At 38.7% G+C, this 13,337-nt stretch overlaps 1 protein-coding gene across 1 annotated transcript in view; it reads right to left on the bottom strand.

The window, feature by feature from the left end:
• The window catches only part of LOC149772709 (uncharacterized), a 117,478-nt gene that overhangs the window by 24,448 nt on the left and 79,693 nt on the right, over positions 1-13,337 (bottom strand). The window lies entirely within an intron of this gene.

A 13,337-nucleotide genomic window follows, 5' to 3' on the forward strand; every position in this document is an offset into this window, starting at 1 on the left:
TTGATACTAACAAACAAACATACAAGTAATACATCAATAACATAAAGCCGAGCAGCAGAGAGACTGAACCCACCAACTATTTCGTCCAACAGAACCTTCTATCGAAAACACTCTTGATAGAAGATCCTGTCTTCACAAATAAACCCTTCTAGTCAGAAAACACTGATAAATAGGCTTTCTTCGCTGACCAAAAGGGTCTCTCATGAAAAATATCTACCTATATAACTACTTCTCGATACAAGGGTCTACTAGACGAAATAATTGGTGTGGTTCAGTCTCTCTGCTGCTAGAAACACTTCGTGTTTCCAAAAATACTTTGTATTTCTAAAAATGCAAGCATTTCTAATTCTAGAATTTTTAATGCAAGCATAGAAATCCTAGTATTTCTAACTAAAAATTGTATCTAACCCAATTCGATACCGTGTCCGAGGATCATGTAAATTTATCGTTACAAATCCGCGTGGTTTTGCCTGAGCACGACTAAAGAAATTTCTGAATTTATTTATGTCCATGTCGCCGCTGCACCAAGTCTGATGAATATTTCGTAACGTGTGTGCGTCAACGCCGTTAAATACCGCGAGAACGTTACAGTTATCTCTAATCACTTTTGGTATTTGTGTATATCGTTGAGTTACATAAATCACATCAGTGTTCTTGTGTCGTCCACGTGAAAATATCCTGGCAGGGTTTGATTGTTTGTCCAATATCACATCGTCGTACACGACTAAATTATCAATACTCCCATCAATATCATCGATACTCGGTGCTTCATCAATAGTTATAAAATCAACAACATCTTCTTCACTTATCGATTTTGCACTTTCGTTAAAATCTTTTAACACGCTGTAGCATCGCTGATCGTCCACTGACGGTGCTATCAAATATAATTTATCCCACTTCATCCACTTCATTATTAAATGAGGTAACAACTGTGTCTTACCCGACCCAGATGGACCTATAATAATCATTCGAACAGAATTTGGTAACACTGAGTTCTGTTTGATTGGCTCTCGTCGCTTTGACGCAGAAAAGTCAGTGATTTCCATTAGATATATCATAAAAATAATATGGATTTATATTATGTGAAATGCCGAGCACGTACCCCAACTGCAGACATAACAACAATTACAACAAAAAGTAATCGACAAGAACTTAGAGGCAAGTGTGAACGATGTGGCACAAAAAAGTTTAAATTTATTTTAAAAAAGGGAGGTGATATCGCAGCCAAGTTAGCCAAGTTACCAGGAACACCGTGGGCTAAATACCCAGGAGAAAAACATCTTCCAGGATATAATTACTGTGGTCCTGGAACCCGACTTGATATCAGACTTGATGCTCAGGATCAGCCAAATCCAGGTGAGTATCCGATAAATGCTATTGATAAGGCGTGTCATGCGCATGAGGTAGCTTACCGAAGTAAGGATTTGCAACAGCGCCATCTCGCGGATGTGAAATTAATTCATGCGTTAAATGCCATCACTGATAAATCTTTCAAAGAAAAGTTAGCATCCTGGTTGATAAAATCTGCAATGAAAGGTAAATTAGCGCTAGGTGCTGGTATATAATGGAGTCGATTTATTATTCCCCAAGCGGATATTGGAGAGGTAGCGCAGCAATTAGCAAACTCGCTGAAGCAGCAAAAGTTACAAAAGTTACTGCTAAAAATTGGTTATCCCGACAGGCAATATGGCAAATTTATCTACCGCGCCCTAAACAAATTCACTTTGCACATTTCGATGTTAGTGTGCCAAATGAGGTTCATCAGGCTGATATATTATTTCTGCCACACGATACTATCCGAAGACGTACATACAAGTACGCGTTAACTGTAGTTGATGTTGCAAGAAGATACAAAGATGCTGAACCGTTAACGACTAAAACAGCATCTGAGGTTGCTTCTGCGTTTAAACGAATTTATCAACGAGGTGGTGGACCACAAAGTGGTCTGCGATGGCCAAATCTATTACAAGTTGATCCTGGCAAAGAATTTCAGGGTGCAGTATCATCACTGATGAAACAACATAACGTCACCATCAGACGAGGACATACTGAAATTCATCGCGATCAGGCAATTGTTGAGCGATTCAATCGAACACTTGCTGAGCGGTTATTTGGATATCAATACGCGAAGGAATTTATTCAGGATACGAGATCGCGCGAATGGGTGCAAGATTACCAAGCGTGATAGCTGCGCTAAATAATGAGATTACACGAACAACCAACATGAAACCTGCCATCGCGATCACAAAAAAAATATACCACTACAACGAAAGAAAGAAAAACAAAAAATACTGGGTGATGTTACAGTTAGATATTTATATGAACCAGGTGAACTTGAACGCGGTAAAAAAAGAGCAACTGATCCCATTTGGAGTGTTACCACACACAAGATATCCACTGTGATAAGATCTACTGGTAGACCAGCAATCTACAGGTTGGATTCAACTGCTCCTCAACGCGGATTCACACGTGAGCAATTACAAGTAATTCCCGAAGACACACAATTACCACCGCGATCACTTAACTAGCGCTAGCGCAGAAATGCTTTGCATTTCCGAGGGTGCCTGCACCTCGACGTCGATTGCATTCAAGACAGGTCAACATGATATTATCGCGTGTATGACCGCGATTGTTATCTTTTCTGTCTACGGTAAATTGTCTTGAATTTTTATTCGAATACTGCCATAGCATTATACAATTACAGCTCGCACAGTGATTATTCTGCCGTTGTTTTAACTCAATAATAAATTCAACATCAAGGTCAAAATCGCGATTATTTTTTTTGTCACTCTGTTTGTAACCGGCGAGTTTTCTTTTTATTATGTCGCTGTTGTTTTCATTATTAATTTTATCAGCTATTGAATCTTCCAAGACAATTCTTCGCAGTTGAGATATTCTTCTGACTCTAAACACAGCCAAGTAGACTAGGTTTGACCATTCGATTCGATCATCAACAATCCAGACAGTTGTATCACTGATAGTTAGTCCTTGAGATGAATGAATTGTCATTGCGTATCCTAGCGTCCACGGGGATTTATTCATTTTTAGTGCATCTTTGACAGCATTAATATCAACTAACACAATATCATTCAATACTAAATTCTGTTTCCCGGACTCTGTCCGGGACTCTGTCAAGGTCCCTGACGCAGTCAGGCGCCCTGGTATATCAACATCTATATTCTGTAACCGCGTATCAGCTGGTCTATAACATAACGGCACTGGCAACATTGGAAACTTTTCTTGTTGTAATTGAAATAGCTGCTGTTGAAGTGTGTCTCTATCTTTCTACTTGCCACTATCAAATCGTTTGGTTTCCACACGCTCCAAAAGTCGCTCATCGAAGTTTCAGGAATCATCTCGCGCATAATTTCACATTGAATTTTATTCGGTTGTAATCTGATTAATGTTTTAAATTCTTTCAACGTTTCATCAAGTGCTCTATGATCAACAATAATAATAACAAAATCTTTTAACCAATCATGTGGAGATGCGCCGACAAACGGAGGTGGTTGACCGTGATCGCCGCACATTATCACTGCAGTATTTTTCGTTAGTAGCCAATCAAGAAATGTTTTTAATGTTTCCAAGGGCACCGTACATATCTCATCCCAAATTATTTTCTCCGGAATATATTTTGTTCCCATTCGATCTGACGTCCACACACCGCCGCTGTATTTGAAAAAGCTGTGATAAGTACAAGAATTGACTCCTCGTTGTTTCGTCTCCCTGGCAAGCCTGTGTGTAGGTGGTAGCACAATCATATCCGATTTTCCAAATAATTCAATCGCTCGAGTTGTCTTACCAGACCCACCTGGCCCGTTCAAATAAACAGTTTTTTGTCTAGTGATTGGATCATACACAGATGGCAACAACGAAGTTGTCGAAGACATTTCTGATAATTCTGATTTACAATAATCATCCTTAATTGCAACATCAGCGGATTCACAATATTCATGTAACATCTCCGCTTCTATTCTCCACGAACTCCATGATTCATCGTAAAAGTCTTCGACGCTCTTTGTAAAACGAGCCAGTAATTCTGAATATCTTTTACTCAGATAAAATGAATCCGTTGCAACACTAACTGCGGTGTCAGGAAATCGATTTATCATTGATAGCAAATTTATAGAAACATAAGCCAGCATTGAAGATCTTAGATGTGTGTATTGAGGCGATTCTCCGTCGATATAACTTACAATTGTGCCCAATTTTTTCCCGTCGGACAAGAACGCATCCTCCCGATTACAAAATATATTTCTCGCAACAGCGTCAGCAATTATAAAATCCAATTCAGCATCATCGATAATCAGTCGCGAGTGATGTAGTTTGTGATCATATGCAGCACCTTGAGTAAATTTACCGATTATTCTTCGTCCGAGATCTTTTGCTGTTTTTTCACTATTGCTGAGTTTGATCTTGAGAACTTTAGGAGCTTCGCCGACAATGACATCCATCGGGGTATTGTGCATACTCGCTAATAACTTCATCGAGACTGATACGCTCCGGTGTTGGCAACCAAACTGAGGTCTGCGGTAGATATGATATGATTGCTTCACTGACAGTCAACGATACCAGTATTCGGCTGTCAAGCATATATCGCAATAACACTATTGGTACCCAGCGCTTTTCACTGAAGTGTCTGCCAAACCAAACATAACAGCACGGATGAAGTCTCGCGGCGAATTCAAACGAAGTCACACGAGCAAATCCTGTCAGGTCAAAATCGGGTAAAGGACCGTTTATAGCAACTCGTGTCATAGAGTTCGTGGGATGTCCAAATCGCTTAAAGTATTCGCGACACTCGCCTATCCCGAGAAAGCTTCCTGGATAGCAAGCAATCATATCCACGGAAATCATATCCCGGTAGTCATACCGGGTATTCCACAACCCGCCATGGCCATACTCGACACAACTCAATTGTATATCCGAAAGAAACTGACTTCGGGTTGGTCTCCACGAATTTCTTTCTCTTGCGGCGTGAGCGGCAACACTTGGAACTGTAAAACAATTAACCAATAACTGCTCAATGTTTTCTTCGATTTTCACATATTTCTCTGCGAGTTTTTTCATTTGTTGTTGCAACGACTCCGTCCGGTATAATTCACCGTTGGGTTTTACAAATTGATCATATTCGCCATCTTCGGAACTCTTAAATAACCACACTGACACAGGGTCGGTTTTACTCAGCGTGTAAATAACATCAAATATGTTTTCCAAGTAAAGTTTTACAACACGATCTCGTGGAAATATTGTAACTGCATCAGTCCATGCATGAGTTATGATCAATAATTTCAATCGGTGATCCTGACTTTTTATAATGCTTCGAATTATATAATATTTCCCCGGTTAGTGTTTTTACTGTTATTGAAAATTTTAATTTACTTGATAATACAGCAACATCATTTATTGATGCCCCAGTATCCTTGACTTGCTCAGCCAATGCAGCTATTTTTTCACGTCGCAGATCGGTTAAACCGTTTCCTCGTTTTGCGTTTTTAAAATGTTCCATTACTCGCTCGGCTACACAATTCAGCGCCAACGACGAAGTCGTTCTCATCGGGGGTGAGTTTATCAATTTTTGTTTTTTTTTACCGGATAGATTCCATAAATGACTGCGGTTACAGGATACGCTCGAGCGTAATATGATTTATCAATCCCGGTTTGGAATCTTTACTTACCAGAACGGTTTTTCCGTTATCAAGAACAAGGTCGAGTTTGTCACGGATAATCCATATATCGGAATCTGTTTGCACAATAAATTTTATTCTGAAAAAATATTTCTTACCGCGTTGATGTTTATCAAGGGGAAGATAATCAATAATTGTTTTTGCTCGCGCATCATTCATTGTAGAGTCAACAACATTGACTTCATCATCCTTGATTTTATCAACGACATTGACTTCGTCATCCTTGATTTTATCAACGACATTGACGAAGTCAATGTTGCGGATAATTTTAAATGACGACCATACAGGAGATGCGCCGTCGTCGCGGAATTCCTTTTTGGCATTCCTGATAATATTAAATAGATCAGTTAGATTCCGTCGTCGTGAGTCTCTGTTTAGTCTGTCAAGATCGAATCTCCCGGCGCCAAATAACTCCTTCATATTATATTTAAGACAAATATTTAAAGAAGAAATATTATATATACAAATGAATAACTGCAAGTGGTTAAAAGTTGGATCTGTAACAGTCTGTAATAAGCCCTGCAGGAAGGAATTCTGCGGTGAACACATACAAAGCATCAAACGAGGAAGCACAGGACCTATACCATGCCTGCGATGTGGCATTGGGGTCAGGGGTAAAACACAGTTATGTGCAGTGTGCGGAGGAAAGCGATACCGTGAACTCAAGCGATATTACAATAAAAAAAATAATGGAGATGCGCTGAAATCCGAGAGCGATTATTTAACTAAGTTCTGAGACAAATTATAAATTAGACAAATATATTATTATATAAATGAGCCAAGAATTTGTCCCACATCCAACCATTAAGAATTATGAAGCATCTCGCGAGGGAATAGTGAGACATTGCAGAGTGAAAAAGCCAGTTGGTGTTGTTAATAATGCTGGTTATTTAATTTTTACTGCTGGAGGTAAAACCTATTATAATCATAGATTCTTGTTCGAGTGTTTCTTTGGAAAGATCAAAGATGGTCTTGTGATCGATCACAAAGATAATAATAAACTTAATAACTCTCTTCAAAATTTACAATCCATTACATAGAGCGAGAATTCTGCACGAGGTGGCACTGGTAAATTTAAGAGCGTTGAAAGAAGAGCTGTCAGATCTCTCAATAAAAATACTAATAAAGAAAATATATTTCGCTCAATGGGCTTAGCTGCAAAGTATTTTGGTATTAAACCGTATTCGGTCCAACGTGTTGCAGCAGAAAATATTATCAAATCAACTTTTTCAAGTACGTTTGATAGCTGGATCATATTTTCTTATGTAGATAACTTTACAGCGACTGCGTAAAAGTCAATGATACAATTATTTCCCCCTTGTAACCTTGACAAAGTCAAGGATGATAAAATCAAGGATGACAGCGCGCTATAACACTTCACAGGTACGAGCAGACGGTTTTCTGCACAAGGAAGTAAATAACTTCCCTTTATTTCCCCTTGATTTTATCATCCTTGACTTTGTCAAGGTTACAAAGTCAAGAATGATTTTATCCTTGATAAAGTCGGGACAAACGCGTATTTATCTTTTTCTTTTTACAGACAGTATCACTATTTTATTACACTTGTTCGGGGTTATGGTTCATCTGTATTTTTCACACGATCATATTTAAGAAAAAACATTTTAAACAAATCACGCTGAGCTATTTTTGGACTTCCAAGTATCAGTCGGTTTATATACGATATCGTCCGAATAATATACGGGGTTTCCAAACCCAACGAAGTTGCACAACTTTCCCCGTTATCACCCCGTTAGGGGTGGTCTTTAACCACTCAACGGGATTGATTTTAGGGGAGGGAGTGCAACTTTGTTGGACGTAGAATATAACCCCGCATCTGTCTGTGCTTGTTGTACTGTAAATACTATATGTTGTACCGTCCTAGGATAAGTTATATATGCAATTGTAATATTGTAAATACAATGCTGTAAATATGCTTCTACTGCTGTAAATACAATGCTGTAAATATGCTTCTACTGCTGTAAATATGCTTCTTCTGCTTATGATAAGTTAGAATTAAGTATCTAGGATAAGTTAGAATTAAGTACCTAGGATAAGTTAGAATTAAGTTATATATGCAATTGTAAATATTGTAAATACAAGGGTCAAAACGACCCACATTTTTTTCTTTTAAATATATAATATTTATATAAATATGAATCACGAAAATATCAATAATGTGATTGATGCTATTAAAAAATTAGAAAAACAAGGATTTAATATATCACTAAATCCTGAAACAATTCTGTCTGATTTTGAATCATTATATGAAGCTAAATGTGCAGGGCGCTATATTCTTCCTGCTCAATATCGATTCATAAAAACAATTCAAAATAATTTGTATAAATCGCTGGCCAGCGTAGAAGAAGCACAAATAAATGAATTTGTTTCACTATCTCGTGCAATTGAAAAAATTAGGTTGGCATTGGCAGCCGAGTATGAAACAAAAAAAATAATAAATAATCGCGTTAGAAAATTGAAACATTGTATGTCCGCAGAAGTCGTAAACGATTTCCCCCTTGACAGCGTCAAGGATGAAATCAAGGACAGCGTCAAGGAAGTAAATACCTCACCCTGATGAAATCAGGGACGAAGTCAAGGATTTTGTCAGGGACAGCGTCAAGTACTTGGAAAGTAAAAAAATATATTACTTTTTTTTTTACTTCCCCCTTGATGAAATCAAGGTGACAAAGTCAAGGTGACAGCGTCCTTGATGAAATCAAGGTGATGAAATCAGGGTGATTAGTTGGTTGGGTTCAATGCAGGAATGTGCATAATTGAGAATTTGATCTCTGTCACATACTATTGCGGTAATATGCTCGCGTCTGAGACTAACTGTTGCTGTGTTAGTAAGAAATCTTCTTCTCCGTATTCATCAATGAGCAATTTAACGTTAATTTCTTCTTGTGCAAATGCAGCCTTGACTGCTTGCTCGAGTGCTTGTTTGTCATACACAAAAACATCTATGTGGTGGTACATATTTATAAATCTATAGATTTATCTATCTAACGATCTAAATAAGCGTATATACTCGAGGATTTGATGTGCATCACAATCCGCGATCACAACATGATCTTTTATCAATACTTGCAGTTGTACATCAGTCAGTATAAAATCGTCATGACCGTATATAACAATTATTTTTACCGGGGTAACTTTTCCGGTTCTGACAGCGCTATCAAGAAGTACTTTATCATATATGAAACATTTCACGTGGTGATACATTATATGATACTTGCTTGATTAATTGTGAAATCGTTAACGGTTTTTACTAGTAAAGTGAGTCATGTTATATTTTTTTATAATTTATTGAAATATTTTTTATGTTGACGGTGACATTACTGCCATCGTCGTCGGTGACGTCACTGACATCAGTGCTATCATCGTCAGTGACATCAGTGCTATCATTGTCAGTGACATCAGTGCTGTCGTCGTCGGTGATATCACTGCTATCATCAATGAAATCATCATCACATTTTTTCTTGGAAGTCTTTGACTTTTGGGACATTATTATAATATAATATTATTAATTGAAAAATCGTTTTACGATGAAAGTCCCGAAAATCGAAGATTTTTAGGACTTGGAAATCCCAAAAATCGAAGATTTTTAGGATTGAAAGTCTTAAGACTGAAAATCGTTTTACGATGAAAGTCCGGAAAATCGAAGATTTTTAGGACTTTACCAGGAGACTAATATGTAGTGTTTCATTTCGCAAATCAAGGGGATTCCCAGACTGGTCTGTCAGTGTGAAATTTATTCTGGTCAGCCATGGATTATGACATCGTAGATAGACCGGATTGATTGGCTCTTGCACAATCAGAAATCCAGGTGGCTCTTTCGGAGTAAATGAATAAAGAATAAATCCTTGCTGTGCTTGATTTGATAATGTCGTGTCTGTGCTGTAACTGCCATCGATGACATCACACACAAGATTGACCGCGACCACTGAAGTTATATTTACGATGCCCGGGGATACATGACGGCCTTGCCCTTCGGTGTTATTGTTATGTCTGAGGACAGGTGGCTCCGGTAGCATTTTTCTGTGTTGTGCGAGTATGTAATCGAAGGACTCATTGATGAGGTCGGTGACGGATTTTCTTAACTCGGGAACGTTATACCAGGGAAGTTTAAAATTTGGTAGATTCGCCTCTGGTATTCTAAAGAAGTTTAAAAATTGTTGCTTATATTTGGTTATGCCGTCAACATGATCGATTATCGCCTGAATTAATCGCTGATTAAAGTATTCCATATCGTATGCGAGCTGATTTAATATCTCAATTTGTTTAATAATTTCGCTGCGTAGTGATGTATCAAAAATATGTTCTTGGAAAAGTTGCCTAGTTGCTGTAATTGTTTCTTATGCTCTTCATCAATAAATTTGAAGTAATGATTGATCTCATCTAGGTTTGTATCAAAGTATTTAGCTGTTCCTCTTTGGAGATCCCTCTCATAAGTAAAAACCATTTGATGTTATCCTTACTGTGAAATTCAAATATACTGCCCAACGTTACGTTTTTTTTAGCTGAATTAAAGTTTCCTCGTATATCGGTAAAACTCCGTGATATGACCTATTATCAGTGACATAGACTTTTTAGGTGTTGGTGGTATTGGTTGTGCCAGTGGAGCGACTTCAGGCCATCCTAACACTGTTCTGATTGAACTATTATATATATCCACGGCGTAGTCTGGGGTGTTTATTTCGATCGCGGATGACAGAGTTGGCTCATGAACAGTTATTGCTATTTTGGATTCCTTTGTTGTAATATTTTTTATTCGACGTTGTAATTCCTCATTGATTTCTTCGATTTGATAAGACCCGGTTGGTAACCCAATGACATTCCAGTCTGGCGTGCCATCGGGTTTATTTTTATATGCAAACACAAACGAATTATTTGCTGGCAATCCACCAAACGATTTTGATCTGATATTGGGCCAACTGTGATATACTCGTAATTGCGCTAACGCGATTTCGCGTACTGGAATCGCAGTTGGAAAATTAATACTGAATTCTGGCTTAGTTGATGTTACTGTTAACAAAGATGTTCGCGACGGGTTTGTATTTGCGACTATCTGCTGAAGTAATTCCGTTGACATTGTTATTTATCTGCCGTCGCTTCAAATGACCGGTGTAGTAGTCTTCATGCATCTTTGCCATTTCGGCGAATTCGGAATCTGATATTGTTGTATCGTCAAGACTTGATGATATCAACGACGACAATTTCGAGTAGGTGCTTGTGGCCGCGCTGTTTAACTTTTCATATTCGTGTAATTTTGTTAGCGCACACGAGGATATTTTTTTCGCGATAGTATTAGCAACTCCTGCTATCGTTGATGTTGCTGAAATTGTGATTGTAATCGCGATTGCAGTTGTCACCGGTGTCAGCGCAGACAATAGGACACCCGTGGATGTAACTACCGCGGATACCGAATACACTATTGTGTCTAACAGTTACACGCCGTTTGTATTTTTTTTTATCTTTGTTGCGCATTTGTCAATAGTATCTTTTAACTCTGAATGCCATTCACGTACTTGATCATATCTATATTGCTGCGCATCCAATGACAGAGTCATTAGTGTTGTCGTTGATGCTGACTTCAAAAACACTGTGTTTGAAAATCCTTTAGGATTTTAATGCTTGCATTTTCTGATATCATTTTATTATTTTACGCGGTAACCAATTGAGGCGTTTCAGCTACAAATTCCAAACACCACCAGTAAGATGTTGCGGTTAATTTCTTGTCTGCGGCTTCCAGTATAAATGTTTCTTCGGTTTCCTTGTTTAATATGATAGTCACAACCCCGGAATACTTATCGGTGGAATGTATCCAGTGATATGTTGTGAAGATTTCAAATTTAGCGGCACTGAACACAGACAGTCTATACACGCCAGTGGCTGTTGCTGTATATTTGATAGTATTATTTTGTTTGGACCATGTTGCGAATCCCGATGATACCGTGTATACTATGTTGGTGATATGCCTAGAAGTAACTCCAGTGGGGACTTTAATCAAACTGGTTTTGTTGACGATATCAGGAATCTCCGCTACGATATCCTGTTGTGTTTGTTTGATCGTGTCAATGTTGGTCTTGATATCAGAAAGTTTCATGTCGATGACTGGAGGAACCCCAAAGAACTCATCCATAGTCTCATCAGTTTTTGCGAAGTTTTTTCGAAGTTTTGTGAACTCTTTTACGTGATCATCATACTCTGTCCGAAACGTAGTTAGTTTACCGTCAACGGCGCTAGTGCTTGTGTTGACACTCGTGTCTACATATTGTTTGTTTGCGGCATCTTCCGGGGATGTTGGATCTCTTAAAACCACTATTTTGTTGCCGTTCATGCTGAGTTCACCTGTCATTGTATCACCGGTCTTCGCTACACGTTCCCCTGCAGCTTTTTGTGTGTCATCTCGAAGCACCGCGATTGATATCAGCGAATCTCTGATTTTTCCGCTGTCGGTGAACACAGGGATGTTACCCGGAGTGGCTCCAATAACCCTACGAATTATTTCATGCCATTTGATATCGCTGGTTTTTAGTTTTCCGTGCCGGTCCTGAAAAATAACAACCTCATCTGGGTCTATCCCGGTCAGACTTAAAAGATTATCGATTTCATCTTTGGTCGCATATTTTGATAAATCCACATCGGTACGTTTTTTTGTCTTTGTTTCGAGAAGAGATCTTCCGTAAATATCAACTATTATTTGATAGGAAACTGTTTAAATCGACCCATAGTATACTCGTGCACGATTTTGTGAGGAGAAATCTTTGATTTCGAGATCGCATCAAGAACATTTAATACTTCACTGCCACATATCGGAGGATCGGTCAGTGTTTGTGTTGGTAACGTTGAATACCAAACCTTTGTCTTTGACCCTGACTTTGACAGGGGGATGTTTTTTGTATATCGGAGAAATTCAACTGGCGGTGCTAACCCATACGAATCAAAATAGATACTTCCACGTGGATCGATCGCGTAAGCAACCCAGTGAGTTCCTGGACCATCACTGTTATCAAGATTAACAATTCCGGTTTCTGGATTATTCGGTCGTGTTGGTAATTGATCTCGCATAAAGACGCCTCTGAAGTTCTTTATATTTAATTGTTTAACAGCATCAAGCAAATCAAAATTAGAAGCTGGAAGCTTCAACATCGGTGTGAAAACACTGTTTTGGAAATGCTCTGCATTTCTACGCTAGCATTTTTAAAAACACTTTTTTTAAAACCGTTTTGGGTACCATGATGGCGGAGTTCCTGGGAGTCTTAGCCCTGATCCGCGAGCGGATCGTCCCTTTTTTTTGTATCCAGATCTACGAGCGGATCCTCCTGTGGCTTTCTTTAGTACCATTCGAGCAGCGGTTCCAACAGCTCCTAACGCGGCGGCTTTGGCGACTGCGGGGGCAGCAGCAGCTATCAGTGCTGGTATTGCCGCGAGAAGAGGAAATATACCGCCTGTTTTAACCATATCTTTGACCGCGGCTGGAGAGAAATCAAGTTGAGTTCCAGTCGTTGCTTGCTTTGCTTTATTGAAATGTTTTAGTTGGGTTTTAGTTAATGACAGTTTGTTTGGACCGCCCATTAGCTGATCGTGTTTTAGTGTTATTTTTGTCCCACATGTGCTCGCGTTCTTCGATTGTAATTTCTTCACCTG

The sequence above is a fragment of the Sinohyriopsis cumingii genome, unplaced genomic scaffold (genome assembly GCF_028554795.1).
Source record: "Sinohyriopsis cumingii isolate HCF-2022 unplaced genomic scaffold, ASM2855479v2 utg001237l, whole genome shotgun sequence".
NCBI lineage: Eukaryota > Metazoa > Mollusca > Bivalvia > Unionida > Unionidae > Sinohyriopsis > Sinohyriopsis cumingii.